The sequence below is a fragment of the Chenopodium quinoa genome, unplaced genomic scaffold (genome assembly GCF_001683475.1).
Source record: "Chenopodium quinoa cultivar QQ74 unplaced genomic scaffold, ASM168347v1, whole genome shotgun sequence".
NCBI classification, from domain to species: domain Eukaryota; kingdom Viridiplantae; phylum Streptophyta; class Magnoliopsida; order Caryophyllales; family Amaranthaceae; genus Chenopodium; species Chenopodium quinoa.
Window position 1 is genome coordinate 966,940 of NW_018742334.1, and position 18,971 is coordinate 985,910.

The window sequence follows — 18,971 nt, forward strand, 5'->3', positions numbered from 1 at the left end:
TCGGGTTTTGAAGGGTTAAAACAGGTTCAGGTCAATTTCGGTTCAAGTCGGGTTCGGTGCAAGTTAATTAAATTGACCGTTGTAAATCGGTAAATCAGTGCAAGTTGTAAACCGGAAAATTGACCGTTTAAAAGCAAATTGAATGGTTCCACACACACTATTGGACTCCCGAAGGGTATTAGGAACCATGGTAAACATTTCGGCAATTTTTATTTCCGGGTGAAAAAAAGTCAAAAAATTCAAAAATTGAATGCTAATATCCACGTTTTTTGAGTAATTTTGGAGGTTTTGAGGCACGGTGTCGAAAAGCCTTTAGATTTTAGGGGTTACATATCAGAGTCATATAATGTGGTTTGGAACCGTATATGATCAGGGTAAATTAATCGTTTAAAGACAAATTGGATAGTTCTACCCACCCAATTGGACAACCAAAGGGTATTAGGGACCATGGTAAACATTTCGGCAATTTTTTTTTCGGGCGAAAAAAAGTTAAAAAATTTCTAAATTGAAGGATAATATCCACGCTTTTTGAGAAATTTCGAATGTTTTGAGGCCAGGTGTCGAAAAGAAATGAGATTTTATTGGATACATCTCGGGGACATATAATGATGTTTGAAACCATAAATGACCATTATTATGTTGTCATAAATGTTCGTAGTAGGCTTGACTTAATGAAATAAGTGCTAGTTGTAAACCGGTAAATTGGTCGTTTAAAGGCAAATTGGATGGTTCCACCCACCCAATTGGACCCCCAAAGGATATTAGGGACCATGGTTAATATTTCGGCAGTTTTTATTTCCGGGCGAAAAAACAGTCAAAAAATTCCAAAATTAAAGGCAAATATCCATACTTTTTGAGAAATTTTAGAGGTTTCGGGACCCAGTGTCGAAAAATCTTGAAATTGTAGGGAATATATCTCGGGGTCATATAATTTTATTTGGAACCATATATGATCATTATTTATTGTTATAAATGTTCGTGGTATGCTTGAATTAATGAAATTGGTGCAAGTTGTAAACCGATAAATTATTCGTTTAAAGGCAAATTGGATGGTTCCACCCGCCCAATTGGACTCTCGGCGGGTATTAGGGACCATGGTAAACATTTCAGCAATTTTTATTTCCGGGCTGAAAAAAGTAAAAAAAATTCCAAAATTGAAATCCACGTTTTTTGAGAAATTTGGGATGTTTCGAGGCCCAGTGTTGAAAAGTTTTGAGATTTTAGGGGATACATCTTGGGGTCATATAATGCCGTTTGGAACCAATATGATCAATATATGTTGTCATAAATGTATGTAGTAGGATTGAGTAATTAAATTGGTGCAAGTTGTAAACCGGTAAATTGGCCGTTTAAAGGACAATAGGATTGTTTCACCCATCCAATTGGACTCACAGAGGGTATTCGGAACCATGGTAAAAAAAAAGTAAAAAAAATTCCAAAATTAAAGTCTAATATCCATACTTTTTGAGAATTTTCATTTAGTTTTAGGTTTAAAATAGTACAGCTTTGATATTCAGGATGCGTGAAGGATCAATATAATTGAAATGATGTTGAAAGTAGAGAGAAGGAAAAAAAATAATAATACTTCGTAATAAAATACAAGCACCTTGCTGTCATGGAGATGGTGTTCCAAAAGAATGCCTCGAGCAAAAGTATAAATATTTTTCTTTGCTTAACTACCTAATACAAAGTAAAACTAATACAAGAGCACACAATTATGACACATTGAAGTATACAAGCTGGACGGCTCCATCATGTCACAAATTACATGGCAAATTACCAAAAACAGCATTTTCTACACAAGTAGGAATTCAATGACACAAAACTTATGCAAGTGTTTGTCATGAACAAGATCATCCTAAGCTGCTTTACTTTCAAATTCAAAATGAAAAGATCCATACAAGATGAACAAATATGTAGTGTTTACATTGGCATTTGGCAAGAGAGTTGACATGGTTCCACCACGAGGAAGAGGAGCTCATCGTTCTGTCACTTATTGCTGCACATTCATGGTTCAGAGTATTGAGTCTAGACACTTCTCATGAGGACAATGGCCTGCATTCATTAGGAGAAAGAAATTCCAGCAGTGCTCATTATTAGAGTAATGGCTTCACAATAGATGCCAAAAAATACAAACAACTTGTGCTAGCTCTAAAGTTTGAGGAGCACCATATCAGTCATCAGGTTGAATAGGCAACCTCTGCCAAGTTATCACTTATTGCTGCACATTCATACACCTGCATGACAATTAGCAGACAAATTAATATACAGAATAGGGAGTAACAATCACATAAAGAGGAAGAATTAAGTTATCACTCATAAATAAATTACAAGACAAATAATAGCATGCCCAATATACAAAGTATTGTGTTCAGTTGTTCATATTGTTGAGAACTTGGATTAATACAGTAAGTTAATCGCCATTAATTAAACAGATATACTATCTTGCCTTAAACTTCCACAGAACATCCATCTTAATTATTCTGCTCAAGTAGACAGAACTCATACAGAATTTCTACACACTAGACAGAACCATCTGCAGGTCAGGTTCGCTTATCACTACTACTGTACTAGTCCCTTAAAATTGCATTTCTGTCTCAAGTTCTGTTCCAACTGCGCATAGATTTATACAGTGTAGTAGAAGTGCTCACCTGAATAGTATTCTATTGATCCGAAACTACAAGGCTAGATTCCTGAATGTACAACAATTTGAAATACTTCGTATATACTTCTTCTTGATGTATCCAAGGCAAATATTACCCGTATTCTCACCAATCTGCAATAGTCATGCATTAAAGATATTGAGAAGTTGAAGAAATGTTCTTGATATACATATAAAAAACAGTTAGAGAAGCAAGAAACATTAAAATATACGAAGTATAATTTCAAGAGAATTAGATGATAGCAACTCCACTCAGTGGATTATCAGATCAGATCATTGAATACTCCTAGTCAAGTGTTTATCATCAATCATCCAAATTCTTTACTGAAATTTACTCAGCCTTAATTTTTGAACAAGAAGAATTACATCAAATCAGAAAAATATACTTGGTATAGGATTACAGGGAAGAAGGGGCACATCTAAATAAAAATAAAAAAGGGTCTAATCATGTATTAAGGGATTGCACTTCTTTGCAGGAATGGTCTAATCATGACTAAATAAGATAAATCCAGGAGGAAGGTAGCAAAGCGTTCACCAAGTTAATTAAAAAAGACAAAGGGGAAGAAATAGACGAACCCGCAAATTTAATGTCAGGGATGTGTTGAATATAGGGCCAGTCATCTCCAGGTGGATCCTTTTTGCATCTTCTCATCAGGCTTTCTGAACAGGGTACAATGCAAAGTGAGTTTGGGCATCCACTTTGGGATTACTTTCAGTTCTCTGCAGTATTTAAATTTCAGGGTTTGGAGGGCGGGCAAGAATTGCATCCAATCGGGCAGATCCACGTCCATCTCCTCATTGACATTCCACAGAGTCAGGGTATTAACACAATGAAAATACTCCGACGGCAGCGAATTTGGCCATGCCATGTTGTCTATCTTAAAACTCTGTAATTTGGAATTTACAATCTCATAACAGGATGTAGATGCGGAGGAGGATGCTGGAGCAACTTCATCTCTTTTCTTATTCATTATTTGCAGCCCTTCGTTGAATTTCTCTAAATTTAGCTTTTCCAAACTGGGACATGACGGAAGACTTGTCAACTCCGGACAATCAATTATTGTCAATGTCTGCAATTTGGAAAAACAACATGGTCGTAGTAATTGCTGTGATTGGAGGTTGTTTCCTTTGTTGTTGTCTTCCACTTGGCCTACTACCCCTCTCTTCCATCCTTTCAACTTTGGCAGATCTTCTAACCAAACATTTTCAAGGGAGGGAAAGAATGATAGTTCCTTGTCACAGCTCCCAACCCAGACATTGGCATCGTTGTATTGGAATTTGCCCATGAAGAATCATCTACTTCTATGTACTCCAGCTTTTCTAAATTACGAAGATAAATGTATTTCAAATGACACAAGTTTCCCAGGCATGGCAGGTACCCCAACTCCCCACAATAATCAAGCTCAAATCTAACGATATTTTGAACAAGGGTTAACCAACTTGGCATTTTTACACCTCTGTAACTCTCCACAAATAAACTCATAAGATTAGAATGTGGCTGCAAATCTTCCATCAAACTTAACTCTTCATCCTTTCCTCCATCATGTATAATCCATTGAGATGTTCTTTATTCCTCATGTATAATCCTTCTCTCTTATCACCATCTTCCTTAACAATATTCCTCTCTCTTTTGGGCCACCTGATCGTAATTTTAAGCCTACCTTTGAGTTTATTAAGAGCCTTCAGGTCATCCAGGCTGTCAAACCATTGTTCCCAACTTGAACTAATCCCTCCTCCACCCACCTTAAAATCACTTAGCCTATGAAGGCTACTCAACTTACCCATGCCCTCAGGCATATATGTAAGATTATCACATTCCTCAACATCCAAGAACCTGAGCTTAACTAGTCTACTCAAATCTTTTGGCAACTCTCTCAAACTCGAACACCAATTTAACTTTAAGGTTTGCAGATTATAGAGTTTTGTAAATGACTTGGGAAGCACTTGCAAACTTGTATTATGTGAGAGATCCAAATACCTCAAATGCAACAATTCACCTATGTACGGCAAACTTTCGATTCCTACCCACCTCAAATCCAATGCCCTTAGGAACCTACAATTTGCTACTATTGCCTCCACCAGAAAATGGGCATCTTTTTTCATAATACCAGCATAAACATGAAGATGAGAACGAATCTGGGTCTTACCAAATAAAGAGTAATGGCCATAAACATGAAGATGGCGAACCTTTTTATCCAGGATGCCTGTACTGGTATCTGTTGCATAGAAAATCTCCTTCCCTGAGACATCTAGAGCAATATCATGCATGAGATCGTGTAGCTTACATGAAGTAATCTCACCATATATATTGTTTCGGGTGAAAACAATGGGACCTCGTCGAAGGTCCGATGAAGTGGAGAAGACTAGATTCGGTCCAAGTGATGTTGGGCCAAAGGTTTCCTTCACAGTAAACACACGTAAACTAGCCTCGGGGGTGTTGCCGAGGAAGGCCCCTCCGATGCTAAAGTCAGTACAGTGTGTAGAAAGAGAATGCTATGCAAGAGAATTAATTGCTTGAGGCTTTGTTTGAATGAATGTACAAATGTAATATTGATGGCTTTTATACCTTTGCATATATGGAGAAGTTGGGCCTTAGCCCAATTGACTTGCCTTGGACTGATCTTGACTTTAGCACAATTGGGGAGTTGAACCTTGACCTTGGGCTTTTAATTGGATCATTTAATGACTAGGCCCAATTGGACTAAATTGGACCCAAACAACTTGCCCCCCAGACCCGATTTGGAGGGATGACGGGTCGGGTTTGATTTAATCAGAAAAGGAGGGAAGTGAATGATTTAATTAATCCAAGAAATTTGAATTTAAACCGTAATTAAACCATAATTAATGAGATAACAACAGTTAAGGCGAATAATTGTGGAAGTTGGACAGATAATGGGCGGTTTAATCGCAAGGTCATGTGTTTAACGGTTACTTAGTGGGGTATTTAAGAGAAATTGAAACGCGGACTCCCAGTATTCCCATTTCTGGAGATATAATTAGAGGCGCGTCGTCTCCCCTCACTTATTCACCAACACAAACCCAGAATTCTCGAGAGAGCCCAAGAACCCGCATCAAAACTTCGCGAATTCCCCGAGCATTAAGCTTAGAAACTGAGACTCGTCACTATCAATTCGTAAATCGGCAACTTTCGCTTCAGATTAAGGTAAATTCCTTTGATTTTAATTTATTTTTCTTCGAATTTGAACTCCTTCCCCTTTCTTCGACTTTTTTCTTCGAAATTCATCAATGGTGAGAGGAGTTAGAGGTAGAGCCCGTGCTCCAAGAAGAGCAAGGCCAATTCCCGATCCCAGGAACAGGATTGGGACCTGGAATGGACAGAGAGTAGAGTCTGACCCTGCTGAAGGGATTAGGGCGACTCCCATTTCTTCGGCTCCTCCTCAGAGAACGGAGGGGCCGAGCGCTTCTGGTCGGGACGACGAAGTTCCCGCTATCCTTTGGGACATCCTTCCTGGGTTTTCAGAGTGGGAGGATGCCGAAGTAGCTTCGGCCATGATAAAGAACCGCCCCTACTCATGGTGGGTGGAGAATGCTGAACAATATCGGTTTGCCGAATAGATTGAGTTGCATTACGGCATCCTTGAAGCTGATGGGTATTGGTGCCGAATGCCCGTGGCATCCGATAGAATCCATCGTCCACCCCTGGGGTATGTGGGGGTGTACACAAGACAACTTCAGTATGGGCTGAGGTTCCCTTTGGACGTATTCGTCTGAGACTTGCTGATCCATTATAATATTTCCCTATGTCAGCTAACTCCCATTAGCATCCGAAGGGTGATGACATACTTATGGGTCTGCAAGTTCTTCAGGTATGTGCCGAACCTGCACTGCTTCAAAAAGCTCCATCGGCTAGTGCCAAATATTCAAAGTGGGCACGGAAGTCACGGTTCTGGGTGGTACCAGATCGAGTCTCGGCCCCAGTACCTAACCATGTGGCCGAACGACTCTTCAGACAAGGACTGGAGAGGTCAATGGATTTGGGTTAGGGCACCCACGGACCCGGGCCACCCTTGCGTCTTCAGCGCTCCCAGGTATCTTGCTGAGCCTCATCTCGACATGGGAACTTTAGGTCCCCCCGAAGATAACGGCCCAGATCCGAACCTTAATCAACAGAAAATCTTCGGCAAGCTGCCGAACCGGGGGGGGGGGGGGGCAGCAGTCGAATGCAGCATATCCCGGAGACTTGGCTTCCCGATACGCATTATGTCTTTCAAAAGAACATGTTAGCAGCTGTCGGCCTCAGCCGAAAGTTTAAGGATGGTAAGCTTCTTCGGCTGGGGCCGAGGCCTTTTATTTATCTCTTTTCCTCCGTTTTCACTTCGCTCTTTTATGCTGTGCCAACCTAACTGAATTGACCTTTTCCCTCTTCTTTTTCAGAGCGGGACGAGACCAACGTCGGCATTAACTACGCTCGTCTTGGCGTCAACCGAGAACGAGTTGTAACTGATCGGGCCCCCTCTATCACTGAACCGAGGCATAGGGAAGTTCATCTAGACTCTTCCCATTTCCAAATTGAGGTTGTTGCTCTGTATCAGAGGCAGAAGCCTTGGTGGAAGAAGAGAGATCCCTGGTTTCAGCTGCTAGACGAAGAAGCTGAAGCTGCCCGTACGGCCGAAGAGGTTGCACGGGTTATCGAAGCTTGTGAAGGAGGAGAAGGGTCCTCCAGGGCTGCTGAAGAAGAAGCTGCAGCTAGGGCAGCTGAATAAGACGAGGCTTTGCTGAAGACCTCGGTGAGCTTTTAGACTTAGTTTTGTCTGTTTCTGTTTTTTTTTTTTTTTTTTTTTTTTTTTTTTACTCACATTTTTCCTCCCCCCTGTCTTTTACAGTCCGAAGAGAGTAATAGACATAGAGAAGGGAAAGCCCCTGTTCGTCCCGAAGACCAGATACAAGAAGAGTCTTCAGACTCAGACATGGACGAGCAGCCGCTTCAGAAAAGTCGACGAAGAATGGCCATCATCGGCCCGCATGACTTTCAGCGGAGGCCGATGACCATCGGCGTCGAAATAAGGGAACCCGAGGAAGGCAATGGATCGCCGAGGGTTCCCCGGCCACCACCTCAATCACCTCCAAAGACCCCTCCGCCACCTCCCGAGATGGAGGTGGATCAGAAAACTCCCGAACCTAAGGGAGGGGTCCAAGAGGAAGTTCAAGAGAGTGCTGCTGAGCACAGGAATGAGGATGCTGTGATGCCCAGTGCCGAGGGTTTCACGGCAGACATTGCAAGAGAGGTTGAGGCCTTCGTCCTCACACCTGAAGAAGAAGAAGTCATAATAATTGACTCTTCAGAGAAAAAGGGGGATGCCGAGCCATCTAAGATTAAAGAAGCTCCATCGTCATCCTTCCCTTCTTTCCAGACGCTGCAGTCTGGGGAAATGGGTTTCTCGGCCCCTCGAATTCCAATCCCAGATCACATCTGGGACCTCATATGGGGTCAGAACCGAGAAGGTGCTGCAGCCTACTTCAGCGATTTTCCTGGCATGTCCGAAGTAGATAGAGCAAGAATCTGGTCGCTGAAGGCCACTGCTGGGATGGGCGAATCCAGCAGATCAGTCCCAGACCCAGCCAGGTCTAACCAACTGCTGATGATGCAGGTGATTCTCCTTGCCTTTATCTCTTTTTCAATTCAGCTCTTCAATTCAGTTTCAGTTATTATTATTATTTATTTTATGTTGACTTGTGCTCCTGTTTCAGTTCGTGCACAATCAGACTCTCACTGTAGAGCTGATAGATACCCTACAAGATAGGGTAGATGCTGCCGAGCACGACAAAAAGGTAGCTGAGGAGGAGCTAAAGCTTGCTAAGCTGAAGCAAGCAGCAGCTGAAGAGAAGCAGCAGAAGGGTGAAGAATATGAGAAAAGAGCTGCTGAAGCCCTTAAAACCTTCTGCGATGCTATGGAGAAGGAAGTTTTTCCCCCACTGATGGAAGGGGAAAAATTCCTTCAAGAGCACATGGGAGTGGACATCTCCAAGTTCAAGGCTACCATTGAGAGCCGAATCCAGGAAAGAGCTGCTGCACAAGCTGAAGTGCAGCAAAAGCTGGAAGCTCTTGAAGCCAGTAGAATGGCCGCTGAAGAAATGCTCCAAGCCCGGAATGTCCAACTCTGAGAGGCTGCTAATGTTGCTGAAGCTCAGAAAGCTAAGCTCCAAGAAGTTGAGGATCAGCTGATGGTCAAAAAGGAAGAACTGGCCCAGGCTCAGACAGAGGCTTCCCAAGTTCAGCAGGAGCTGAATGAGCTAAAAGGTTCCTCCTCCAAGCTCGCCGATGAGCTGAAGAAATCCAAGGAAGACTTGGAGGAGACAAAGAAGAAGTTGGCTGATGATGAGGCTCTACTCAAAGTCCGTGTCTATACCCAAGAAGAGTATGAAATGGGTTTCAAAAACGGGTTCAGAGTGTGCCGAAGAGTCTGCCTACATGCTGAGCCGAAGTTGGACTGGTCCAAATGTGCTGAATGGGTCCAGGATCCCGAAGACCCTCATATGAAATATGCAACTCCAATCGAAGCTGAAATCCTTAAGGCTGAGGAAGCCGAAGAAGAAGCTGAGAGAATGGAGTTGGAGGCTGAACAGAGGAAAAGGGAGGCTCGGCAGAGTGCGAAGCCTGCTTCTTCTGCTGCTGGGGCTGAGGCCACCATGGGGCCCCAGAACGCTAATCAGTCTGATCCTCGGGCTGAAGCATAGGAACTCGGGCAGTCGTCTTCAGAATCTTGCGGTTCATCATGTGCTCAACTTTAGACTTGCCGCTTTCTGAATTTTTGTCTTGTTTGTTTTTTGCTTCAGCTTGCCTTGTCGTACAAACAGTTTATTTTTTGCTTCTGTACGTATTTCGGCAGCTGTTATTTTCCGCTTGTGGGCGGCTGCCGATACAGTTTTTTTTAATTTATTTGAACTTGTAGCTCAATTTCTGAGCATGAATTATTAATTTGACGTCCCTTTCTTCAACTGCTTTGTCTTTGAATGCTTTACTGTTTCTTTAATTCTGCTGAACATAAACTTGCACTGGTAGTGCCTCTTGTCCCCCCAGAAATTGAAGTATGACTTCAGCTGAATAAACAATTTCTCTACTTCTTGAAAATGGGTATCCGAAACACGGGGCCAACTGAAGGCAATGCTTCGGATAATAGCTTTCTGGGATACAAGGCTCAATTAAGGCAATATCCCAGACTTGTCCATGGACTCTTGCCTTTGGAGAACAAATCTTACTGAAGTTTGACTTCAGCTAAAAGACCAGTGTTCTTTAAAAAGACAAGTTTTGTCAGCAATCTGAAACCCAGTTACCCGAAGGCGAAGGTTTCAGATGAGGCTGAATAAAAAATTTCCAATAGTTGGTGTTATCCTTAATTTTCTGGCTATCTTTAAAAAAAATGGATATCCTAAACACAGGGCCAGCTGAAGGCAATGTTTCGGATAATGGCTTTCTGGAATACAAGGCTCAGTTTAGGCAATACTCCAGAATTGTCCATGGACTCATGCCTTTGGAGAACAAGTCTTACTAAAGTTTGACTTCAGCTGAAAGACCAGTGTTCTTTAAAAAGACAAGTTTTGTCAGCAATCTGAAACCCAGTTACCCGAAGGCGAAGGTTTCAGACGAGGCTGAATAAAAAACCTTTAAGGAGTAGATAGAACCAAGAAAACTTTGAAAGAATAAAAAGTTGCAAATATTTATATAAATGGTGGCTCCAAGGCCTTTCATTAATTCAAAATGTACTTACAAAGATTGTTCCGCCCCGAAGGGTTTACACATGATATTTTTTCAGTACATCAGCGTTCCAGTGATTTTTCAGCTCAGTTCCCTCCAACTGCCGAAGTCGGTATGTCCCTGGCTGAAGCTCATCACAGATTTCGTAGGGCCCTTCCCATGCAGCTGAGAGTTTTCCATGGATTCGGCTTTTCTGAACTGCAGCAGCATTTCGAAGGACAAGGTCTCTAATTTTGAGAGGCCTTGCATGGACCCTTCGGTTGTAAAATTTGTTGATTCACTGCTTATAAGCAGCCATTCTGTCTCGGGCCAAGTCTCTTACTTCGTCGAGGAAATCGAGAGATTCCTTCATTAGTCGCTCATTCTCAGCCGAGAAGTGTGCACTCGTAAGCTCTCAGAGCCTATTTCCACTAGAAGAACGGCTTCGGCACCATACACCAGTTCAAAAGGTGAATAGCCCGTTGCCTCTTTTTCAGTTGTCCAAAGGGACCAAAGGGTTCCAGGGAGCTCCTCCAGCCATTTGGACTTTTGATCTTCCACCCTCTTTTTGAGGGCATTTAGGATCTGTTTATTTGCAGCTTCAGCTTGTCCGTTACTTTGCGGGTGGCATACCGCTGAATATGCCAGTTTGATACCGAACTGGTCTGTATACCGCTTCAGTGGTAAGTTATCAAATTGCCTCCCATGATCGAAGACAAATACTCTCGGGATGCCAAAACGAGTGATGATATTCTGCCAGATAAATTTTCTGACAGTTTGCTCTGTAATGTTCGAGGCTGCTTCGGCCTCGATCCACTTACTGAAGTAGTCAACACCAACTATCAGCCATTTTTTTTGGTACACAGCCTCTGGAAATGGTCCTAGTATATCCAGTCCCCATTGGGCAAACGGGAGTGGATTAAGGATCGGCTGAAGATCCCTTGCTGGCTGGTGGATAACTGGTGCGTATTTTTGACATTTTTCGCATTTCCGGACCAGCTCCTTAGCATCTGCGATCATGGTGGGCCAGTAATATCCGGCCCTCAATGCCTTGTGGGCTAAGGTCCTTCCCCCGATGTAGTTCCCACAAATGCCGAGGTGAATCTCCCGTAGGATATAATCTGCATCTGTTGGTCCCACGCATTTCAGCAATGGGGCTGAGAAGGACTTTTTCAGAAGCTCCCCCCTGAAGACGATGAACCTTGAGCTGGTTCTCTTCATCTTGGAGGCCAAAGCTCTATCTTCGGGAGTCTCTCCCCGAAGTTTGAAAGCTAGGATGGGGTCCATCCAGCTAGGCTCTGGGTCAGCGCAGCACACTTCGGGTGCTTCGTCGACACTTCTTTCTCGACGCACTTCCACATATACAGATCTATTCAGCTCCGTGAGAGTTGAACTGGAAAGTTTGGAGAGTGCATCGGCTTGGGTATTCTGACCCCTTGGGATCAGCTGAACCTCAAAAGTTTTCAGCTTTGCAATGACTGATTTAATCTTGGCAAGATAGGCTATCATGGAGGGCTCTTTGGTCTCGTAGCTGCCGCTGATCTGATATGCAACTAGCTGAGAGTCTGTTTTCAGGCAGACATGATCGGCTTCCAGGGAGATGCACAATTCTAGGCCAGCGATTGCTGCCTCATATTCGGCTTCGTTGTTCGAAGTCTTAAAAGAAAATTTTAGTGCATACTCGAAGGACTTGCCTTCGGGAGAGGTTATCACTACTCCTGCCCCCGAACCATTTTCGGTGGAAGATCCATCCGTAAACACGGTCCAGACTTTCTTTTCATTGTCTAGCGCTTCCTGGTATGAGCATTCGGCCAAGAAATCCGCTAGAGCTTGGGCCTTAATGGCAGCCCTCGGATGGTAGCTGATGCTGAATTCGGTGAGCTCAAAAGCCCACTTGGCCAGCCTACCAGATTTTTCAACTTTGCCGAGAACTTTTTCCAGCGGCTAATCAGTTAAGACCACTATCTGATGGCAATCAAAATAGGGCCTCAGCTTCCGAGCAGCTACTACTACCACAAAAGCGTTTTTCTCGAATAGAGGGTAGCGAGTCTCAGCATCCGTCAGTGTATGACTGACAAAATAGATCGGTTGCTGACTTTTGCTTTCTTCCTTCAGCAAGACTGCACTGATGGTGGTTGGGCTAACGGCCACACACAGATACAAAGTATCTCCTTTCGCTGGGCTAGCCAGCGTTGGGAGTTGAGCCAGATGCTCCCGAAGCTGCTTAAAGGCTTCTTTTTGCTCTCTCTCCCAAACAAGCTCTTTTGTTTTCGGGAGTTTCAGGGCTTTGAAGAAAGGTATCCCCTTATCCGAAGCTCTGGAAATGAACCTCGAGAGGGCTGCCATTCTTCCGGTGAGCCGCTGAACATCCCGCTTTGTTTTCGGCTCAGGAAGGTCGAGCGCTGCTTTGACTTTGGAGGGATTGGCATCAATCCCCCTCTTGCTGACTATGAACCCAAGGAATTTCCCTGATTTCACGCCGAAGACACACTTCTTCGGATTCAGCTTCATTTGATGCTTTCTTAAGGTGGCGAAGGTTTCAGCCAGGTCTTTAACACGGTCCTCAGATTTTTTTCTTTTAACGATCGAATCGTCGACGTAGACTTCCATGTTTCAGCCCTTTTGATCGGCGAAAACTTGATCCACCATCCTTTGGTAGGTTGCCCCCGCATTTTTCAATCCGAAGGGAATCATTTTATAATTGTACACCCCGGCGTTCGTGACGAATGCCGTCTTTGCTCGATCGTCGGGGTGCATGAAGATCTGATGATACCCCGAGAATGCGTCCATGAAACTAAGCAAGGCATGGCCACTTGTCGAATCAACTAGCTGATCGATCCTCGGCAAGGGATAGAAATCCTTCGGACAAGCCTTATTTAGGTCCGTGAAGTCAACGCACATCCTCCAGGTACCATTGGCCTTCTGAACCATCACCACATTTGCAAGCCATTCTGGATACTGACAAGGCTCGATGAAGCCTGCCTCCAGCAACTTTTTGACCTCGGCTGCGATGTCTCGGTTCTTATTAGCGGAGTAATTCCGCTTCTTTTGCTTAATTGGTCGACACGTTGGGTCAACATTAAGCTTATGGGAGATGAGGTCTGGACTTATCCCGGGCATATCAGCTGCCGAGAAAGCAAACACATCTCTGTTGTCCCGAAGGAGCTGAATAAGTTCACAACGGGTGTTCGGATCAAGGTCCATCCCGATTGTTACACATTTCTCAACGTCTCCTTCGACCAACTCAACTGTTTCAGTCTGTTGGTCCATGTCCATTGCTGATGGACTGGACTCTTCAGAATCTGGCCTGCTACCTATGTCAGCAGGTGTCCCAGTCATTTTGCTCTTCGGCTGGCTCTCTGAGTCTTTCGGTTCAGCTGAAGAGCTAGCCTTTTCCCTTTCGGGCCCTTTTTCTCTGGGTACAGATCCTTGGGCCGAAGCACTTAGGCCTTTCGGCTTTTTTGTGCTTGGCTCTCTTTCTTTTTCTTTCTCTTCCTCATCCTTGTCGTCATCTGGGCGACTACTGGATGGCTTGAGGTAGTTGCATCTTCGGGCGTCCTTTTGGTTGCCCTGTATCCTTTCGGGGAAGCCAGCGTCTGAGACGTAAATCATCAGCTGATGATAAGTTGAGACGACCCCTTGGATCTCATGAATTATAGGTCTCCCCAAAATCACGTGTACACTGAAGGAGCCTCAATGACCAAAAATTCAATCATGACATTCCTGGTTGCCTCATCGCAGCCGATGGTGACAGGAAGTGTCACCTTCCCATCTGGATAAGTTGAAGCCTCGTTGAACCCGGATACCGGGTAGGGTACCGGCGTAAGGTGCTTGGGCTTCAGCTTCATTTGATTGTAGGCCTTTCGGAACAAAATGTTTGCTCCGCTGCCACCGTCAACAAGGACCTTACTGACGTCGTGGTTGGCCACCGTGGCGATGATCACCAACGGATCCTCGTGAGGGAACGTTACCCCCCGGCAGTCGGCGGCTGTGAACGTCATGTTCGGCACCGGCGACTGGGGAGGCTGAATGTCAGCGTTGTTCACCTGGTGGGTCAGAGCCCTAAGGTGTCGCTTGTGCTCCCTTCGAGAGCATATTCCTCCCGAGATAACATTGATCAGAGAGAATTTTCCCTCTGGCTTTTTACTGTTCTTCCGGGGGAAGTCGAGGTCTTGCCGAGAGTCCTTTGCTGACTTCTCGGACTCCTTTTTCTCGCGGTGATCCGCAATGTATTTTTTCAAGTATCCCTTCCGGACCATGTCCTCTATCTGGTCCTTCAGTTGGATACACTCCTCAGTGTTATGTCCCGGAGATTCGTGGAACTCGCACCACTGATTTTTATTTTTTCGCTGATACCACTCCGGGAGTGGTCTCGGCTTTCGGTAACTCTGCTCCTCCTTCGTCACGCTGTAAATTTTGGCGCGTGGAAGAGAGAGCGGAGTGTAGGACTCGTATCTGCCTGTGTATGAGGCAGATTTTTCCTTCTTTGGGTCGCTGGCCGAAGACTGTTCCGAGGCCTTTGCTTTTCCCTTTGTCCTCTGGCCTTGGCCTTCAGACAAGGGTGTTTGTTTTTGCTTCCCTCCCCCAGATTGAGTTTGGGTTTTTGCTTTGTTCAACTCTTCGGCTCGGATGAATTTATCCGAGGCGCTCTGAGCTTCCTCCAAGCGGGGTATGCATGACCATGAAGTCTAGGAACTTCCCGGACTGAAGGCCATTCTGCATTGCAAAAACGGCTAGCCCCTGGTCCAGCTGAGAGACGCTGGATGACTCGTTGCTGAAGCGGGTCAGATAGTCTCGGAGGCTTTCGGTCTCCCCCTGTTGTAGACCCATGAGTTCTGCAGTAGTCTTCTCTCGGCGGTTTGCCGTGGAAAACTTGCTCCTAAATTTGGAGGATAGATCATCCCACCCTGTTATAGAGCCTTGCTTTACTCCCTTGAAAATCCATGCTTGCGCGACCCCCTTGAGAGTGGTTGGGAAATATTTGCACCAAGTCGCTTCGGATCTGGGGCAAAGATGCATATGAGCCTCATACGAGGCAACGTGGTCCTTCGGATCCGAAGTCCCATCATATGTAATGTGCGACGGTATTTTAACCGTGGGCACGTGCTCTTCCAGTATCCATTGCTCGAATGGGGAACTAGCGGGTAGCATAACGGCTTTGCCCTTGTTCCTGGCCGAAGGGACCGCGCTCCGCCCTCTTAGAGAGGTAGGAGTGGTTTTCGTCCCTGGCTGGGAAGTCTGGGCCTCGGCTGCAGGGAACGAGAGGCGACTGTGCACGCTCGGTTCCTTGCCGCCGAGTCGGTCGAGAACACTTCGGCGAACAGTCTCAGGTTGTTCTTGGCGAGCAGATTCTGGCCGAGAAGCTGAGCTGCTGCTCTTATGCGTTTCCTGTCGGGAGGTCGAGGATCCTCTGAAGAATTGAGGGTTCTTTTTCCTCTCTTTTTCAGTTTTCCAGGTATCCTCTTCCCACTCTTCCAGTTCCCGGAAGGAAGGAAGTTTCCCACCATCATGGTCTAGCTTCCTCCGCTGATGTCGGGTAAGCGGAGGAGTTCGATCGCGAGGTGGCGGCATATTTTGTGCCCTCATTGCCTCCATGAGCACTGCCAGCGCTCTTGCCACCTCCTCCGAGCTGGGCCCCGTCAATATCGGACTGACCCCTGCTAGACCGAGAGTGACTCGGCCTATTATGAGAATTATGAATTACGGGAGAAAGGGAATCCCCCCTGTTTGATCCTCCCCCCGAGCTGGCACCCTTGGGAGAGTTCCGGTCCGGTGAGGGTGATGGTGTAGGGGTTTTAGGCTTTTCGCCTGTTCCTTGACGGAGGCTTTTGCTCTTGCGGTTCTTAGCCATTGCTACTAAGATAATTGCAAGATGATTTTGGTTAGAAACTTGGCTTAAAGATTTTTGAAAGTCTTCCCCACAGACGGCGCCAAATTGTTTCGGGTGAAAACAATGGGACCTCGTCGAAGGTCCGATGAAGTGGAGAAGACTGGATTCGGTCCAAGTGATGTTGGGCCGAAGGTTTCCTGCACAGTAAACACACGTAAACTAGTCTCGGGGGTGTTGCCGAGGAAGGCCCCTCCGATGCTAAAGTCAGTACAGTGTGTAGAAAGAGAATGCTATGCAAGAGAATTAATTGCTTGAGGCGTTGTTTGAATGAATGTACAAATGTAATATTGATGGCTTTTATACCTTTGCATATATGGAGAAGTTGGGCCTTAGCCCAATTGACTTGCCTTGGACTGATCTTGACTTTAGCACAATTGGAGAGTTGAACCTTGACCTTGGGCTTTTTTAATTGGATCATTTAATGACTAGGCCCAATTGGACTAAATTGGACCCAAACATATATCTTTCTTGATATCTTGGAAAAAGCATCTTCTCAACAAAATTGAAAAATACTCCTCACAGGCATCTTCTATACTTTGACCTTCATCCAATGGAACAACATAGCCTTGTGCCATCCAAAGGCTTTTCAACATCTCTTTGTCCATTTTAAAATCCTTCGGAAACAGCGCACAATAAGCGAAACAACTCTTTAATGGAGATTGAAGATGATAGAAGCTCAACTTCAATATGGAAAGAATACGATTTTCGCTCTTCCTAATGTTGGCTAATCCTATCTCTTGAACTGACTGCCATTTGCTCCTTTCTTGACCATAGAACAAACTCCCTGCCACTCTTATAGCAAGCGGAACTCCAACACATCCGTCAATAATCTTTCGGCCAATCTTGACTAGCTCGTCGGGGGGTTTGATAACTCATCTGACGAAAAAGCCGATTGTTCGAACAAGCTCCATGAATATTCCTTTGATAAGCCTTGTAGCTCATACACTTCACCATCTACAATCGTTGCAGTTTTATGTGAGCGTGTAGTTACCATGATCCAACTTCCCTTTAGACCTCCCACCAAGTATTTTACCAAATCACGCCACTGAAAACGGTCCTCTGTCCATACATCATCTAAAACAAGCAAGTATCTCTCGCCTGCTAGTTTCTCTCGAAGTTGGCTTTGCGCCTGCTCCAAGGTAGAACCTTTGCATTCAAGAATCTTGCAAAGAACTTCTTTCACATCAAGCTCTTTCTGATCTTGATCAGCGACACAAGTCCACATTCTCCATGAAAATGCACTTTTAACCCTTGGATCGTTGAACACAAGCTGAGCAAGAGCGGTTTTACACAACAGAAAGGAAGGACACGTTGTGACGTTAATCATCATCAGAAGGATGAAGCAACATTCCAACGATCTTCTCCAAGTCATCCCCTCTTCCAACGATATCGACTTGATTCACATAAGAACAGGTATCAGGCCTTCTGTTCCTGATAGGCTCTGGATCATGGTTAAAGCTGAATTGATTATTGTAAGCAATAGCATCCAACTTCTTCTTGATATCCTTAATCCCTCCAGACATCCAGTAAGAAACGCAGATTGGGTTGGAAGTCGAGAAGAAGTGACGTACTTTTTCAAAGAGAGTACGATCAGCATCAACTTGCTTCTGCTGATGAGCTCTAGTAACAATCTCATCAAGCAGATCATCTGCGTCAAAGATGGCATCCTTGAGCGCTTCGATTGTAACCTTTGCTGCATGGGAGAGCTCTTGCTTGGTCTCTGCGTCACGAAGTACTGCAGTGATCTTTTCAACAGTCTGTTGGAGATCATGGAGTTCAGATTCGTAGCTAAAGACTGAGAGCTTGTCACTGATAAATTCCCAACATTGCAGTGCTTCAGTCAGATTTTTAGCAACAGATAGGGTTGTGCCTATGATTTCCATTTGGGTAATGAGAGAGAGATAGAGAGAGTAAAGAAGAGTGAAGGGAGCAATAGCAATGGTGTTTGGCTTGTAAATGAATGATCTGAGCAGCTAGTTGGCTTCCTATCTTGTACTGTAGATATTGGATAAGTCCAACTATTTGCTCCACAAAATTGTGTGGTTGATCTTTCCAATTTTCTGCTGGCTCCACTTGCTAATCCATACAAGAGAAACACGTTAATAATGTAGGAAGAAATGTAGAATAATTTCAACTTTTGAAATTATTCATGGAACAAAAAAGAAATTAAAGGAGGTGTTTCAAGTCTATCGAAATTAAAGTCCATTGCTCATACACAAATGTCCATAGCTGACTTCTACGGTGTTGTGCCCCAATGTGAAAGATTTGTCTTTATTGGATTTCAATGGAGTGTAAAATCATGACAGAAACAGCTGCTACTACTACAAACACTCCGGGCTAGAAGGTAACATTTATCCTTACCCTCCTCGGATTAGGAGGAACTGTGAGTCTGTTTCAATTCTACCCTAATTCTGGATTCTGTGATTCTTCGACTATGAGCTTAGATTCTGGGCACAGGGATGGGAGACATTTCCAGTAGTACTATCTGTTATACTGCATCGAAACACAGAAGGGTGTCTACGTAGGTAGTTCAACACCGTATTATTTATCGTCATGGATTTACAACGCAAATCCCTCGACTAAAATAAGATAAAACAGGTTAGTTAGAAGCATAGAGCTTAAAGAAGTATACGATTGAAATTCAATGAGATCAAGAATAAGCTTCTGATCTTTTAACACAAGAAAATAATGCACCTTACTTTAGTTGGATCGGAATCAAGGAGAAT

The 18,971-nt window shown here is 44.4% G+C and overlaps 1 pseudogene; it reads right to left on the bottom strand.

Moving 5' to 3' along the window:
• Nucleotides 1-1,564: 1,564 nt before the first annotated feature.
• LOC110692874 lies at nt 1,565-18,468 on the bottom strand (annotated as a pseudogene).
• Between the last annotated feature and the right edge of the window lie 503 nt (nt 18,469-18,971).